The 16781-nt window shown below is 46.3% G+C and overlaps 2 non-coding genes across 2 annotated transcripts; both read right to left on the reverse strand.

Annotated features, from left to right (window-relative positions):
* Positions 1-2305: 2305 nt before the first annotated feature.
* TRNAA-AGC (transfer RNA alanine (anticodon AGC)) lies at positions 2306-2378 on the reverse strand. The gene has a single exon. It is a non-coding gene; the product is annotated as a tRNA-Ala (tRNA).
* A 2861-nt stretch (positions 2379-5239) lies between these two features.
* Positions 5240-5321, reverse strand: TRNAS-AGA (transfer RNA serine (anticodon AGA)). Its single transcript has one exon. It is a non-coding gene; the product is annotated as a tRNA-Ser (tRNA).
* Between the last annotated feature and the right edge of the window lie 11460 nt (positions 5322-16781).

A 16781-nucleotide genomic window follows, 5' to 3' on the forward strand; every position in this document is an offset into this window, starting at 1 on the left:
GGAACTTCCTGTGCAGACAGCCTGCTGGACCAGCCCCCTTTTTTTAACCCCCTTCTATCACTACACTAACTTAGTACAATTGCCATAACATAGAATATACAATGACATGGGATATATAAAACATTACACATTAATACACTTAAACATAGAGGAAACAATGGGCGCATTGTATAGGAGAGAGGAGGCAAATGAGGGTCCCCGCCACCTCCTTACTAGTGCACCATAATCTTTATATAAAAAATAGTTTTCAGCTGTTATTCCAAAGGAAACATAAAACCGCTCTGCGTCTTCGCCTTTTTGTGGCTGTTATTTCTTTTATTCTCCTTTTTTTAGATCAATGACGTTTCCTTAAATACAGAATCATCAAGGTTTTCTGCATTTAGGATTTTCTATAGGACACATGAAAAAGATTATGTGGAAAAAGTCTAAATAAAAAATGTCTGCAGCAACCTATGGAAGAATTTACTAATATCCGCAATATTTCTGTCAGTCATAATAAGGAGTTGCCTGCAGGAAGAGGCGCCGCACCTCATCATAAATCAGGAGTCTTATCTCCAGCAGTAGCCATAGCATGCAAACATGGAATATGAAAATTGAATTGCATCACTGCACTAGAAATATGAAAAATTGAGAATGCTTAAATTGGTCAATTCATTTGGACCTGGAAGCCACGGTAAGGCGATTGTTGTTTCCAGGACCTAATGGCAATCCTCTCTTAGGCCTCTTTCACACGTCCATGTCTCCGGTACGTGTGGTGACAGTTTTCACACGTACACACGTAGACCCGTTCAAATGAATGGGTCTGTGCACGTCAGTATGTTTCTATGGACTGTGTGTTCGTGGACAAAACACGCTGACGTGCCCTTGTTTTTATAAATTCTTTATTGAAGAAACTTTTAACAAACAGGAAAAAAACCTAACAGAAAGAATACACAACATCTTTTCCATGTCATGTAGAACAAAGGGAGGGGACGGGGGTGTCATGGAAACAGGGACAGGATGGGTGAGCTATCCATACAATGACAGGGGCGGGGGACCTGACGGACCCGAACATTGTCAGGTCGGACCATCCCTAATTGGGGAGTGTAGTTTGTAAAATGAGGTCACATATGGGGGGTTTCTGACAGTGACATAGCTAGAGTCTGATGGGCCCCAGTGCAAGATTTGAATTGGGGCCCGCCTTCCAGATATAGATTATATATGGCCTCCATCCTGGAACATTTTTCCTTTATTTCCTTAAATACTCACCGACCTTCCCTTCACTTCCCGGCCTCTCAGAATCTTCTCTGGAACCTGAACTGGTATCTGAATTCAGCATACCAGCGGCAGGTGTGCATGGCATCACAACCAAGCACCCCTGGTCACGTGCGCGCCAACATTAGCTGCTGGCGTCTGATTGGCCGGGCAGTTTGTATTGCCGTGCATGGACCCGACAGGTCTTTGTGTGACAATACACTTCAAATGGATGTGCATCCAAGGATTTGCTGGCGTTGGCGGGCCCCTGAGCCACCGGACCTGGCCATTACAACCGCAGTCGCTATGTCCTTGCTCTCTTTTCTTCTGACACCTCTGGTGCTGCCAATGTGACCTGGCCCCCTCACACAATTCCAGCAAAATCTGAGCTCCAGTATGGCGCCTCTTCCCTTCTGAGCTTTACACTCTGACTCAAAAGTAGTTTTTCCCCACATGTGGGAATCAGTATACTCAGAATAAGTTGCACAGCATATTATGTGGTGTAATTCTTTGAGGGGTGTATTTTCCAAAAAGGGTTAACTTGTGGGAGGTTTCCACTGTTTCAGCTCATCAGGGGCTCTCCAAACCCAACATGGCGTCTGTTAAATAATCCAGCCAATTTTATATTCAAAAAGTCAAATGGCGCTCCTTCCCTTCCAAACCCTGCCAAGCGCCAAAGCAGTAGTTTTCCACCACATATGGGGAGAAATTTCACAACAAGTTTTATGATGAAATATTTCCTGTTACCCTTGTGAAAATGCAGAATGTGGGGCTAAAACAACAATTTTGTGGAAAAAGTATGATTTTTTGGTTTCTTGGCTCAACATTAAAAAATTCAGTGTAGCACCTGTGAGTTCAAGGTGCTCACCACACATCTAGATAAATTTCTTTAGGGGTCTCCAAAATGCGGTCATTTGTGCAGGGTTTCCACAGTTTAGGCACCACAGGGGCTCTCCTAAGGCGGACTTTGTAGTTTTCCAGTGATAGTCCATGAGTCATTACACAGAGACTAATGGGCTGATCTGAGCTAAAAAGACAAAAATGATAAATCTATTTGAAAAAAAAAGAAAAGTGGAGGATGCGGGCATCGATCCCGCTACCTCTCGCATGCTAAGCGAGCGCTCTACCATTTGAGCTAATCCCCCTTACAGTTTTCAGCGCTGGCTTTTGCCTCTCACGTTACTACGTGTCCGGTCTGCTGATCGCGGAGCATTATATGATCCTCTCTGCCAAAATACTGATTCCCAGAGAGAGGAGGAAGGTTCTCACTGCACAGAGAAGGCCGAACACAGAGAAATGTCTACGGGTAGATGAGAACTCTGCTGATCCTGCTGCTGGTGTAAGTCACAGACATTTCCCCGGTTCTCCCTGTTTCCCAGGACAGGACATCTTCCTCGGCCTTTCTCTCCTCTCATGGCAGCGCCCAGATGTAGAGTTTCTAATTATTTTAGAACATTACCTGTAACCACGATCAATTCTAGAGGAAAGTGATCAGAGAAGGCGACTTCTGTCTGGATGATCTGCTGCAGTGAAGTATGAACCGTAATTACCGTAATAAAAGCCCCACATCAGGAGAGTGGGAGGAAGAGGTATTGTTAAGGAAAATTAATATTATGACTGATGTGACCCCATCAGTAATACGGCTGATTAATTCTGTAGATATTTATATAATTCTACTAATAAGTAATAAAATGTCCTTCGAACCAGTGACCTAAGGATGTCTGTGCTCCACTACAGTCCTCCGCTCTACAAGCTCTCTCTATTCTTTCTTTCCCATCTTTCTTTCTCTCTATCTATATGTTCTTTCTTTCTTTCCCTCTTTCTTTCTCTCTATTCTTTCTTTCTTTCTCTCTCTGTTTTTTCTTTCTCTCTCTCTCTCTGTTCTTTCTTTCTTTCTCTCTGTTCTTTCTTTCTTTCTCTCTCTGTTTTTTCTTTCTCTCTCTCTATCTCTCTGTTCTCTTTCTTTCTTTCACTTTCTGTTCTTTCTTTCCCCTCTTTCTTTCTCTCTCTCCTTTCTTTCTTTGTTTTCTTTTTTCTCTCTCTCTGTTCTTTCTTTTCCTCAGTACCAGCCACTGTGCCCCTAATGACAGCCTCTGTGACCTCAGTACCAGTCAATGTGATCAGCAGTGCTAAATGGGTGTGGTTGGGGCGTGGACATGGATGTGACTAGTTGTGAAATGGGTGGGGTTGGGGCATGGCCTGCAATTTGCCACAGCGCGCCTTTGTCACTCTTTCCCTTCTTCAAAAGTTGGGAGGTATGTAAATGGCATCCAGCGGAAGCCATGTTACTGAATTCAGAAGGACAGAACAGCCTCACCAACACCATGCCAGGTTACAAATGCACTGCAGGATGCAGCAGACCTCCATGATCAAGGCGGGGGCAGCAAAGGTGCAAACTACTGATGAAAACAACCACCCACAAACCCGCCAAGTCATGGCGGGGGCGGCTGCGTAGTATTATACATGAACCCGGATGATGCTTGTATAGGGCACCGGTCACGTGTGATGCACAGTGACCGGATTACAGCCTATTGAAGATGCCCATGCTATTAGATCAGGCGGTCACCCAGCACTATATAAGTGATAAGAAAGAAATACACCGCGCTATACTGGGAAATGAAAAAATAATATAACTGAGTATTTACTTGCTGGTGTGTGAAAAAAATCACGTGGTGGTGGATGTATAGCAGTATTCTGAGACTACTCACCTTGTCATAGATGTATATTGCCTTGCATTTGGATGCCAAAACTGCTGAGTAGAAAATATAGGGTTAAGATTAGAATGTTGCAACATTCCAATCTTAATACCTGGCAATGGCTACATTTACAGCATGTATTTTATATGGTTCTGATTTCCTTAAGTGAGTAAATCAAGATTAGTTCATTTTTTTTTTCCTCTGAAACACACTAACGAGCTCACCCCCATTTAACCCTATATTTTCTACTCAGCAGTTTTGGCATCCAAATACGTGATTTTTTTCACACACCAGCAAGTGAGTACTCAGTTATATTATTTTTTCAGTTCCCAGTATAGCGCGGTGTATTTCTTTCCTTATCAGCTTCAGCTCTTTTGAACAGGCACCAGCACAGAGCCTGTTATTCACCAGCTGCATCTGGGAATAGTGGACCTTCCTTTTCTGTCCAAGTGGACTGGCGCCAGTGTGTTAATCATAAACTATATAAGTGCACCCCACAAGACAGATGCTCCAAATCACCCAACACCAAAGGGCCTGGCTGCCTCCTGCTGAAGGTGAGGGAGGTTTTCTTTGGCACCTGTGTTGCCCACATGTGAAAGTCTTGCCCTGAGGAAGGAGTCGGATTTCACTCTGAAACGCATTGACAATAAACCACCTGTCACAATCGATTCTAGAGGAAAGTGATCAGAGAAGGCGACTTCTGTCTGGATGATCCGCGCTGCAGTGAAGTATGAACCGTAATTACTCTGGTAGAAGCCCCACATCAGGAGTACGAGAAGGAAGAGGTATTATTAAGGAAAATAAATATTGTGGCTAATGTGACCCCTTTAGTAATGTGGCTGCTTAATACTGGACTTAATTATGTAATTGTAAGAAAAAGTAATAAAATGTCCTTCGAACCGGAATCGAACCAGTGACCTAAGGATGTCTGTGCTCCACTACAGTCCTCCGCTCTACCAGCTGAGCTATCGAAGGCTCGTGTGCTGCAGCTTCTCCTGCCGTCATCTCCTCGCTGCGTCTCCAGGTTTATGGGACATTCCTATAATATATTACACATGTACATTATATGCTGATCAATAAGATTCTGACTGTAACAATAATAAGGAAACCGCGAAAATAAAAAGAATCATCTTCTAACAGTTGTTAGCTTGCGAGTTACTCGAGATAGCTCCTTAACGTACCTGCGATAACTACATTAGCAGTACAAGGTAATCGCAATCTGCATCAGAAACCTGTCATCTGGTCAGCAGAAAGAATCTCTTGGAAGCCAATATTAAATTAAATTATTTTTTTCAAGAAAAAACTTTCCTCGTAGTCGGCAGGATTTGAACCTGCGCGGGGAGACCCCAATGGATTTCTAGTCCATCGCCTTAACCACTCGGCCACGACTACAGCTGCGTCTGTGATGTGGAGTCACCGGCTCATGATCTACACACACTGGTCACTATTCTGAGGAGGAGAGGAGAGCCCATGACATTCTTTCCTCTGGAGACATCTGGGACTAGAGTCCTCCTGGGGATCTGATTATGTTTTTTTGTCTTTGTTGCTTTCTTTTGTGACATTATGTAAGTAATGGCCATAAAATGTCGGTGCAGGATGTTCTAGCGCGATCAGCGATATCCAGCGGGGGAGCCAGTCGGAGGAAAGTATCAGACACAGTGATATCGCTTAGTGTGACAGGCGCTTAACACCTTGTTGTCTCCAGTGATGGTTATCTCGTGAAGGTGAAAACTTAGCACCCAAGGCCGCTCCACTAGATTGTAGCTAATATTGTTGATCTGTTTGCTAGGGAATTCCCACGTGTTTTCAGGCTGCCTACAAGTCACAAATCATGCAGCTGCTTGGACACAAACTAAATCTCCGAGCACGCCATAATACTAGGAGGACACCTGAGCAACGAGTATACTCGCTCATCACTAGAGTGGAGCGACTTTTGGTTTTTTATGGTCGAGTTTCGTTTCATGAAACCCGACTTTTCCAAAAGTCGGGTCGAGCAAGATCGGCCGATTATAGGGAAAAGTCGGGGTCGTCCCGAAACCCAATGTAAGTCAATGGGGAATAAAAGTCGGCAGTGAGAGGAGGACAGGAAACACACCTACAGTGCCCATTTGAATACCAAAAGCATCAATTCTTCTTACTTAAGCTGGTCAACCTTAATTAACTTCATAATACAAGTTACGCACTGAAAAATGGGGGTTATTTGGCTAAAGTTGTGGGGGGGGAGGGCTGGCTCCAGGTTTTCATAGAATCATAGAATCATAGAATCATAGAATCGTAGAGTTGGAAGGGACCTCCTGGGCCATCTGGTCCAACCCCCTGCTCAAAGCAGGATTCGCTAAATCATCCCAGTCAGATGTCTGTCCAGCCTCTGTTTGAAGACTTCCATTGAAGGAGAACTCACCACTTCTCGTGGCAGCCTGTTCCACTCATTGATCACTCTAACTGTCAAAAAGTTTTTTCTAATATCTAATCTGTGTCTCCTCCCATTCAGTTTCATCCCATTGCTTCTAGTCTTTCCTTGTGCAAATGAGAATAAAGTTGATCCTTCTACAATGTGACAGCCCTTTAGATATTTGTAGACAGCAATTAAGTCTCCTCTCAGTCTTCTCTTTTGCAAACTAAACATTCCCAAATCCTGCAACCTTTCCTCATAAGACAGGGTTTGCAGACCGGTCACCATTCTGGTCGCTCTTTTCTGAACTTGCTCCAGTTTGTTGATGTCTTTTTTAAAATGTGGTGCCCAAAACTGGACACAATATTCCAGATGAGGTCTGACCAAAGAGGAGTAGAGGGAAATAATGACTTCACGTGATCTAGACTGTATGCTTCTGTTAATACATCCTAGAACTGCATTTGCCTTTTTTGCTGCTGCATCACACTGTTGACTCATATTCAGTCTGTGATCTATTAGTATACCCAAGTCTTTTTCACATGTGCTGTCACTTAGCCCTATTCCTCCCATTCTATATATGCTTTTTTCATTTTTATTGCCCAGATGTAGTACTTTGCATTTCTCCCTGTTAAAAACCATTCTGTTAGTTACTGCCCACTTCTCCAGTTTATTTAAATCTTTTTGAATCCTCTCTCTCTCTTCTCTAGTATTAGCTATCCCTCCTAGCTTTGTGTCATCAGCAAATTTAATCAGTTTTCATGTGCCCTGGGCGAAAGAGCGCCCCTTTAACACATACCACAACTCATCATGCTCCGATATGGCAGAGAAATAGCGATATAGTACAATGAAAAATACTTCACTTTTTACATCTCATGACGAGGCCCATCTATTTCTCCATACAGAATCATTGGTCCCATATAATGTTTGAAACAGTATATGATGAGCTCCACATAATGCTACAGTATATGTTGGTCCCCATGGATGAAGCTCCACTGTCTTATGGGCCCAAATAATGCTCCAAACATAATGGGCCCCATTTCTAATGCTCTAGTGTATAATGGGCCCTGTAAATGCTGCTCCAGTGTCTGATGTCCACCTTTGGAATGTTCCAGTGTATGGTGGGCCCCATCTATCATTCTCCAGAGTATAGTGCTCCCCAAAAATTGCTGTCCCAACATTGAAAACAATCAAATAAGTCTCATCGCTAGGGAGTCCCTGTACTAGACTGGACTCCTCATCGTCCCCATCTTCCATCTCACTGCACAGTATTTCAACCTTGCAAGTGCTGTGATCCTGAGCAAGCAGGGGGGGCCCACTCGTTGGCGACGGCACTGGCACAGGGCCCCTGATAGTACGGTGGTGTGTCTGATGGCGGGTGGGCCGAACCTGCACTTTCATCTGCAGCTTCCTCTTTGTCACCGTGTAAGATGGAACTGTATATGGGAAGGGTAACCTGAGTTTCATCAGGGTCAGATTCAGGCCGGGTAGCGTGCGAGGGGAATGTAGTGGTCTGGGTCAATGTACCAGCAGATTCATCGAGCAGTGGCTGGGCATCAGTGCACTTGTGTCGCCCCCAGGAGTACGGTCGCCACAGTGGCATTACCTTCCTCCTAGGGAGTGTGATGTCATGCTTGGGAGCAACGAAGGATCTCTCTAGCAGGTTAACTGATTGGGCGGCGTTATTCCCACGAGTCATGACCCTCCAAACAGCGTTCATGAAGGCAAAGTGTTTGTTTTACGTGGGCAGTATGGTTGCAAAGCTGAACCTTAAAGGAATGTCTAGAAGGGCACCACCAGGAGTGGAGCCTACGGCGTAATTTGACTCAACACGGGCAACCTCAACCATGCCAGCTACAGAACAGATGCACACATTGCAAGCTTAATTCCGTTAACGAACGAGACTCCGTCATGCCCCGCGGTCCGAGTCCGGCTTACTAGAGGGACACGTGAGGCTCTGGCACATGAGATTGGCCAATAACTGGTGTGTCATGCCCTTACATGTCCGTGGCTGCATGTGCGCTACACTGAAAAGGCCAGCGTTTGTCGCTTACAGGTGCAGATAACCCGCTGAACAACGTTAGTGATGGGGATCACTGATTACAATTATTACTCGCGAACGATGATTTCCCAGTAAGTGCAGGTCAACCGCAGTTCCGGAATTAGGCCTAACCGTCATTCCTGAAAAAAATAAAAAACTTACGTGTGCAAACCACAGGTGCTGTAGCTTGCTTAACAGCTCGCCAGCCGTTCTCACGCCCAGTATGGGTTACACGTGATTGCACAAAGGTGAGAAAGGGTACCATATCCCCGGATAACATGTATGGATAGCGTACACATTCAAAATATATGTCTATACATCAGGAGGCAGGCTCAGACGGTGTCAGGCCCAGTATGGATTGCACGTGATTGCACAAAGGTGAGAAAGGGTACCGTATCCCTGGATAACATGTATGGATAGCGTACACATTCAAAAGATATGTCTATACATCAGGAGGCAGGCTCAGACGGTGTAAGGCCCAGTATGGCTTGCAAGTGATTGCACAAAGGTGAGAAAGGGTACCGTATCCCCGGATAACATGTATGGATAGCGTACACATTCAAAAGATATGTCTATACATCAGGAGGCAGGCTCAGACGGTGTTAGGCCCAGTATGGCTAGCAAATGATTGCACAAAGGTGAGAAAGGGTACCGTATCCCCGGATAACATGTATGGATAGCGTACACATTCAAAAGATATGTCTATACATCAGGAGGCAGGCTCAGACAGTGTAAGGCCCAGTATGGCTTGCAAGTGATTGCACAAAGGTGAGAAAGGGTACCGTATCCCCGGATAACATGTATGGATAGCGTACACATTCAAAAGATATGTCTATACATCAGGAGGCAGGCTCAGACGGTGTTAGGCCCAGTATGGCTTGCAAGTGATTGCACAAAGGTGAGAAAGGGTACCGTATCCCCGGATAACATGTATGGATAGCGTACACATTCAAAAGATATGTCTATACATCAGGAGGCAGGCTCAGACGGTGCCAGGCACAGTATGGATTTGACGGCCCAGACTACACAGCGGAGGAGCAGGGAGAGGTAAAGATTGCAAATGCTGGGGCCCTGCCCAAGCAATGGGGGCCCACTCGTGGGCGTCGGTACTGGCACTGGGCCCCTCATAGTTCGGCGGTGTGTCTGACGGCGGGTGTGCACCACCACCGTCAGAGACACTTGATTGCACTATGAGGGACCCTGTGCCAGTGCCCGCGCCCAAGAGTCGGCCTACCCACCTGTCCAGGGCAACGGCACTCGCACGGTGTCATGCGCTAGGTGGTGACCCCGGCCATGGGGGGGGAGGCAGCACAGTTAGGGAGTTTTAGAAAGTGGCATATGTTGATGTTGGACATTCAGCTGATGCAAAAGGCGAAATAGCTCAAGTCCCAGGAAAAGGTGGACCAAAGCAAGCCATTTTTCTGCCACCCTATGTGTCATCAGGGGAAGGTGGGACAAAATCCTTGGAAACCCATGCATGGTTCATTTTAATGAAGGTTAGATCATCCATATTTTGGGTTGACAGACGGGTCCTTTTTTCTGTCAGGATTGATCCAGCTGCACTGAAGACTCTTTCCGATAGCACACTTGCAGCTGGGCAAGCGAGCTCCTGTAAGGCATATTGTGCCAATTCAGGCCAGGTGTCCAGTTTAGCAGCCCAATAGTCAAAGGGGAATGACCTGTGTGGGAGAACATCGATATAGAAGGAAAAGTAGTTTGTAACCATAGTTGACAACTGCTGTCTCCTGTCACTTTCCATCGATGCTGTATTACCAGTTGTGTGAGCGGTACTTGAAAAATCAGTCCACAACATTGTCATGAAACCCCTGTCTCCAACGCCACTTCTGCTGTGTGCACCATGAACACCTCTGCCAAGCTGCCCCCGGCCCGTACGGCTCGTGTGAGAACCATCACCGCTGCTGTGTGCTGGGAATGCCTCAAGCAACCGATTTACCAGAGTTGCTTGTTTATTAGCCAATATTAGGTCAAGGTTCTCCTGTGGCATGATGTTTTGTAATTTGCCTTTATAGCGTGGATCCAGGATGCTGGCCAACCAGTAGTCGTCATCGTTCATCATTTTGGCAATGCGGGGGTCCCTTTTTAGGATCCGCAAGGCATAATCTGACATGTGGGCCAATGTTCCCGGTGTCAATGATGCACTGCGAGTGCTGGTTGAAGGAGCACTTTCTGGCAAATCAACATCCCTCCAGTCACGCACAAACCCTGTACCAGACCTTGCCACGCCAACATTTTCACTTGCCCCACGAGATGCATCCTCCTCCCCTAAGTAATCATCCCCATCATCATCCTCCTCCTCCTCTTCTTCCTCCAACTCGTCCAGGAGAGGTCCCTGAGCAGACAATGGCTGAATGTCATCAAGGATTCCCTCCTTTTCCTCCTCATCAACATTGGCTGCAGACGCCTGCTCCTTAAGGTGCGTCAAAGTTTGCATGAGCAGACGCATAAGTGGGATGCTCATGCTTAGGATGGCGTCGTCTACGCTTACCAGCCGTGTGCATTCCTCAAAACACTGAAGGACTTTACAGAGGTCTTTCAGCTTCGACCACTGCACACCTGTCAACTCCATGTCTGCTCTCAAAGTGCCTGGCCGTGTATCCTCCCACAAATGCATTATGGCCTGCCTCTGCTCGCACAGCCGCTCCACCATGTGCAGGGTGGAGTTCCACCTTGTTGAAATGTCGATAATGAGGCGGTGGTTGGGAAGGTGGAGCTGTCCCCTGTGGACCCTGCATCCACCACATTAACCCAGTGCGCAGTGATGGACACGTAACGGCCCTGGCCATGCCGACTGGACCATGCATCAGTTGTGAGGTGCACCTTTCCGCTCACTGACTGCTTGAGTGCATGGACAATGCGGTCTTTCACATGATGGTGGAGGGCTGGGATGGCTTTGCGAGAGAAGAAGTGGCGACTGGGTAGGTCATAGCGTGGTACTGCATAGGCCATGAGTTCACGGAAAGCTGCGCTTTCCACCAACCGATAGGGCATCATCTCAAACGAGATTAGTTTGGCAATGTGGGCGTTCAAACTCAGTGTACGCGGATGAGAGACTGAGTACTTTCTTGACCTACTCATAGTGTCTGGGAGGGTGAGCTGTACTTGAGAGCTGCATATGGTGGAAGTAGCGGTGGACAGGGCGGACTGAGAGAGGGTTGATGATGGTGATGGAGTTGGTGTTCTTTCTGATGGCCTAGATTCAGTATTTCGTTGATATAACAGTGGGATTCCCTGACTGCTGTGGCCTTGCAATGACACCTCAACATTTGCTGCTGTGCTAACCGGTGGGCTTACAGTGGGGGAAACAATGTAGCGTTGCTGACTACCTTCGTTGTGATCAGTTGCACATGTGGCACTTGAGGTTTGGTGTTGTGTCCACGCTTGCAAGTGCATGCTGGTTAAATGTCTAAGCATGCAACTGGTATTCAAATTTTTCAGATTTTTCCCTCGGCTAAAGGTCTTTGCGCACTTCTTACAGATAACCTTGGCCTGATCATGAGGATTTTGTTCAAAAAAGTGCCACACTGCACTATTCCTACTTTGGCAGACATTTTGCGGCCTAGCACGCTGTGATGTTTTGACCCTCTGGACAAGCTGTCCAGCAACTCTTTTGATTTTTGGAACCTGTCTTTGGAGTGCTCCGGGCCTGCCAGATAACAGCTGTTGCGATGTCGATGTCTGCTGTGGATGCTCCTCATCTGAGCTATTGGAAGCAGCACCCTCTTCCCCCAATGGATGCCAATCTGGGTCAACAACTGGGTCATCCATCACCTCCTCTTCAATGTCATGTGCACCTTCCTCTGTGTCACCGTGTATGGTGGTATAGTGTGCGGGAAGGGGCACCTAAGTCTCATCAGGGTCAGAATCTGGCTCTGTACACTGCGAGGACAATGTAGTGCTCTGAGTGAATGTACCAGCAGAATCATCTATCAGCGGCTGTGCATCAGTGCACTCCATGTCAGACTCATCTTGGCCTGGGTAATTCACCATTTCACTTGATAATCCAGGCATGGTATGTGAAAACAGCTCCATGGAGTAATCAGTAGTATGGCCTGCGTCATCCTTCAATCTTGGTTGTGGTGAAGGACACAAGGAAAGGTGTGGTTCATGAACATGAGCCTCCAATGACGACTCAGTGCTTTTACTTTTTACAACTTCAGAAGAGGAGGCGATAGAGGTGGAGGCTGAGTCAGCAATGTAAGACAAAACTTTTTCCTGATGCTCTGGCGTTAAAAGCGGTTTGCCAACTACTAGAAAACTAAGCGTTCGATGCCTTATGTAGCCAGACGATGACGCAGGCTTAACACCTCCTGCATTCGGTCCTATTTTGCTTTTGCCACTACCATCAGATCCACCACCAACACCATCATTACCAGCTGCCAACCCCCGCCCAATTCCACAGCCTCTTCCACCAGCCTTCCTCATTTTTGGTAGAAATGTAGACAAAATCCAACAAACTATATAGTAATGTAAAACAAGGTACAAGGTGTCTATAGGACAGGGGAGATTTAGATTTTCTGCAGACACTTGTGGACACTGGACACTTGGATTGTGTGAGGCCCACTGAATATCACAGCGCTATGTCACAGGCTCGATGGCACAGGTGTGAAAAAAGTGACTACAGGATAAGGGAGATTTTGAATTTCTGCTGACACTTGTGGACACTGGACACTTGGATTGTGTCAGGCCCACTGAATATCACAGTGCTATGTCACAGGCTCGATGGCACAGGTGTGAAAAAAGTGACTACAGGATAAGGGAGATTTTGAATTTCTGCAGACACTTGTGGACACTGGACACTTGGATTGTGTGAGGCCCACTGAATATCACAGCGCTATGTCACAGGCTCGATGGCACAGGTGTGAAAAAAGTGACTACAGGATAAGGGAGATTTTGAATTTCTGCAGACACTTGTGGACACTGGACACTTGGATTGTGTGAGGCCCACTGAATATCACAGTGCTATGTCACAGGCTCGATGGCACAGGTGTGAAAAAAGTGATTACAGGATAAGGGAGATTTTGAATTTCTGGGAGATTTTGAATTTCTGCAGACACTTGTGGACACTGGACACTTGGATTGTGTGAGGCCCACTGAATATCACAGAGCTATGTCACAGGCTCGATGGCACAGGTGTGAAAAAAGTGACTACAGGATAAGGGAGATTTAGATTTTCTGCAGACACTTGTGGACACTGGACACTTGGATTGTGTGAGGCCCACTGAATATCACAGCGCTATGTCACAGGCTCGATGCAGCAGGTGTGAAAAAAGTGACTACAGGATAAGGGAGATTTTGAATTTCTGCAGACACTTGTGGACACTGGACACTTGGATTGTGTGTGGCCCACTGAATATCACAGCGCTATGTCACAGGCTCGATGGCACAGGTGTGAAAAAAGTGACTACAGGATAAGGGAGATTTTGAATTTCTGCAGACTCTTGTGGACACTGGACACTTGGATTGTGTGAGGCCCACAGAATATCACAGCGCTATGTCACAGGCTCGATGGCACAGGTGTGAAAAAAGTGACTACAGGATAAGGGAGATTTTGAATTTCTGCAGACACTTGTGGACACTGGACACTTGGATTGTGTGTGGCCCACTGAATATCACAGCGCTATGTCACAGGCTCGATGGCACAGGTGTGAAAAAAGTGACTACAGGATAAGGGAGATTTTGAATTTCTGCAGACACTTGTGGACACTGGACACTTGGATTGTGTGAGGCCCACTGAATATCACAGTGCTATGTCACAGGCTCGATGGCACAGGTGTGAAAAAAGTGACTACAGGATAAGGGAGATTTTGAATTTCTGGGAGATTTTGAATTTCTGCAGACACTTGTGGACACTGGACACTTGGATTGTGTGAGGCCCACTGAATATCACAGTGCTATGTCACAGGCTCGATGGCACAGGTGTGAAAAAAGTGACTACAGGATAAGGGAGATTTAGATTTTCTGCAGACACTTGTGGACACTGGACACTTGGATTGTGTGAGGCCCACTGAATATCACAGCGCTATGTCACAGGCTCGATGGCACAGGTGTGAAAAAAGTGACTACAGGATAAGGGAGATTTTGAATTTCTGCAGACACTTGTGGACACTGGACACTTGGATTGTGTGAGGCCCACTGAATATCACAGTGCTATGTCACAGGCTCGATGGCACAGGTGTGAAAAAAGTGACTACAGGATAAGGGAGATTTAGATTTTCTGCAGACACTTGTGGACACTGGACACTTGGATTGTGTGAGGCCCACTGAATATCACAGCGCTATATCACAGGCTCGATGCAGCAGGTGTGAAAAAAGTGACTACAGGATAAGGGAGATTTTGAATTTCTGCAGACACTTGTGGACACTGGACACTTGGATTGTGTGAGGCCCACTGAATATCACAGCGCTATGTCACAGGCTCGATGGCACAGGTGTGAAAAAAGTGACTACAGGATAAGGGAGATTTTGAATTTCTGCCGACACTTGTGGACACTGGACACTTGGATTGTGTGAGGCCCACTGAATATCACAGTGCTATGTCACAGGCTCGATGGCACAGGTGTGAAAAAAGTGACTACAGGATAAGGGAGATTTTGAATTTCTGGGAGATTTTGAATTTCTGCAGACACTTGTGGACACTGGACACTTGGATTGTGTGAGGCCCACTGAATATCACAGCGCTATGTCACAGGCTCGATGGCACAGGTGTGAAAAAAGTGACTACAGGATAAGGGAGATTTTGAATTTCTGCAGACACTTGTGGACACTGGACACTTGGATTGTGTGAGGCCCACTGAATATCACAGCGCTATGTCACAGGCTCGATGGCACAGGTGTGAAAAAAGTGACTACAGGATAAGGGAGATTTTGAATTTCTGCAGACACTTGTGGACACTGGACACTTGGATTGTGTGAGGCCCACTGAATATCACAGTGCTATGTCAGAGGCTCGATGGCACAGGTGTGAAAAAAGTGACTACAGGATAAGGGAGATTTTGAATTTCTGGGAGATTTTGAATTTCTGCAGACACTTGTGTACACTGGACACTTGGATTGTGTGAGGCCCACTGAATATCACAGCGCTATGTCACAGGCTCGATGGCACAGGTGTGAAAAAAGTGACTACAGGATAAGGGAGATTTAGATTTTCTGCAGACACTTGTGGACACTGGACACTCGGATTGTGTGAGGCCCACTGAATATCACAGCGCTATGTCACAGGCTCGATGGCACAGGTGTGAAAAAAGTGACTACAGGATAAGGGAGATTTTGAATTTCTGCAGACACTTGTGGACACTGGACACTTGGATTGTGTGAGGCCCACTGAATATCACAGTGCTATGTCACAGGCTCGATGGCACAGGTGTGAAAAAAGTGACTACAGGATAAGGGAGATTTAGATTTTCTGCAGACACTTGTGGACACTGGACACTTGGATTGTGTGAGGCCCACTGAATATCACAGCGCTATATCACAGGCTCGATGCAGCAGGTGTGAAAAAAGTGACTACAGGATAAGGGAGATTTTGAATTTCTGCAGACACTTGTGGACACTGGACACTTGGATTGTGTGAGGCCCACTGAATATCACAGCGCTATGTCACAGGCTCGATGGCACAGGTGTGAAAAAAGTGACTACAGGATAAGGGAGATTTTGAATTTCTGCAGACACTTGTGGACACTGGACACTTGGATTGTGTGAGGCCCACTGAATATCACAGTGCTATGTCACAGGCTCGATGGCACAGGTGTGAAAAAAGTGACTACAGGATAAGGGAGATTTTGAATTTCTGGGAGATTTTGAATTTCTGCAGACACTTGTGGACACTGGACACTTGGATTGTGTGAGGCCCACTGAATATCACAGCGCTATGTCACAGGCTCGATGCAGCAGGTGTGAAAAAAGTGACTACAGGATAATGGAGATTTTGAATTTCTGCAGACACTTGTGGACACTGGACACTTTTGGATTGTGTGAGGCCCACTGAATATCAGAGCGCTATCTCACAGGCTTGATGGCACAGGTGAGAAAAAAGTGACTACAGGATAAGGGAGATTTAGATTTTCTGCAGACACTTGTGGACACTGGACACTTGGATTGTGTGAGGCCCACTGAATATCACAGTGCTATGTCTCAGGCTCGATGCAGCAGGTGTGAAAAAAGTGACTACAGGATAAGGGAGATTTTGAATTTCTGCAGACACTTGTGGACACTGGACACTTGGATTGTGTGAGGCCCACTGAATATCACAGTGCTATGTCACAGGCTCGATGGCACAGGTGTGAAAAAAGTGACTACAGGATAAGGAAGATTTTGAATTTTTGCAGACACTTGTGGACACTGGACACTTGGATTGTGTGAGGCCCACTGAATATCACAGCGCTATGTCACAGGCTCGATGGCA

This window comes from Dendrobates tinctorius, unplaced genomic scaffold (assembly GCF_039654945.1).
Source record: "Dendrobates tinctorius isolate UK_male_01 unplaced genomic scaffold, ASM3965494v1 ptg000251l, whole genome shotgun sequence".
Classification (NCBI taxonomy): domain Eukaryota; kingdom Metazoa; phylum Chordata; class Amphibia; order Anura; family Dendrobatidae; genus Dendrobates; species Dendrobates tinctorius.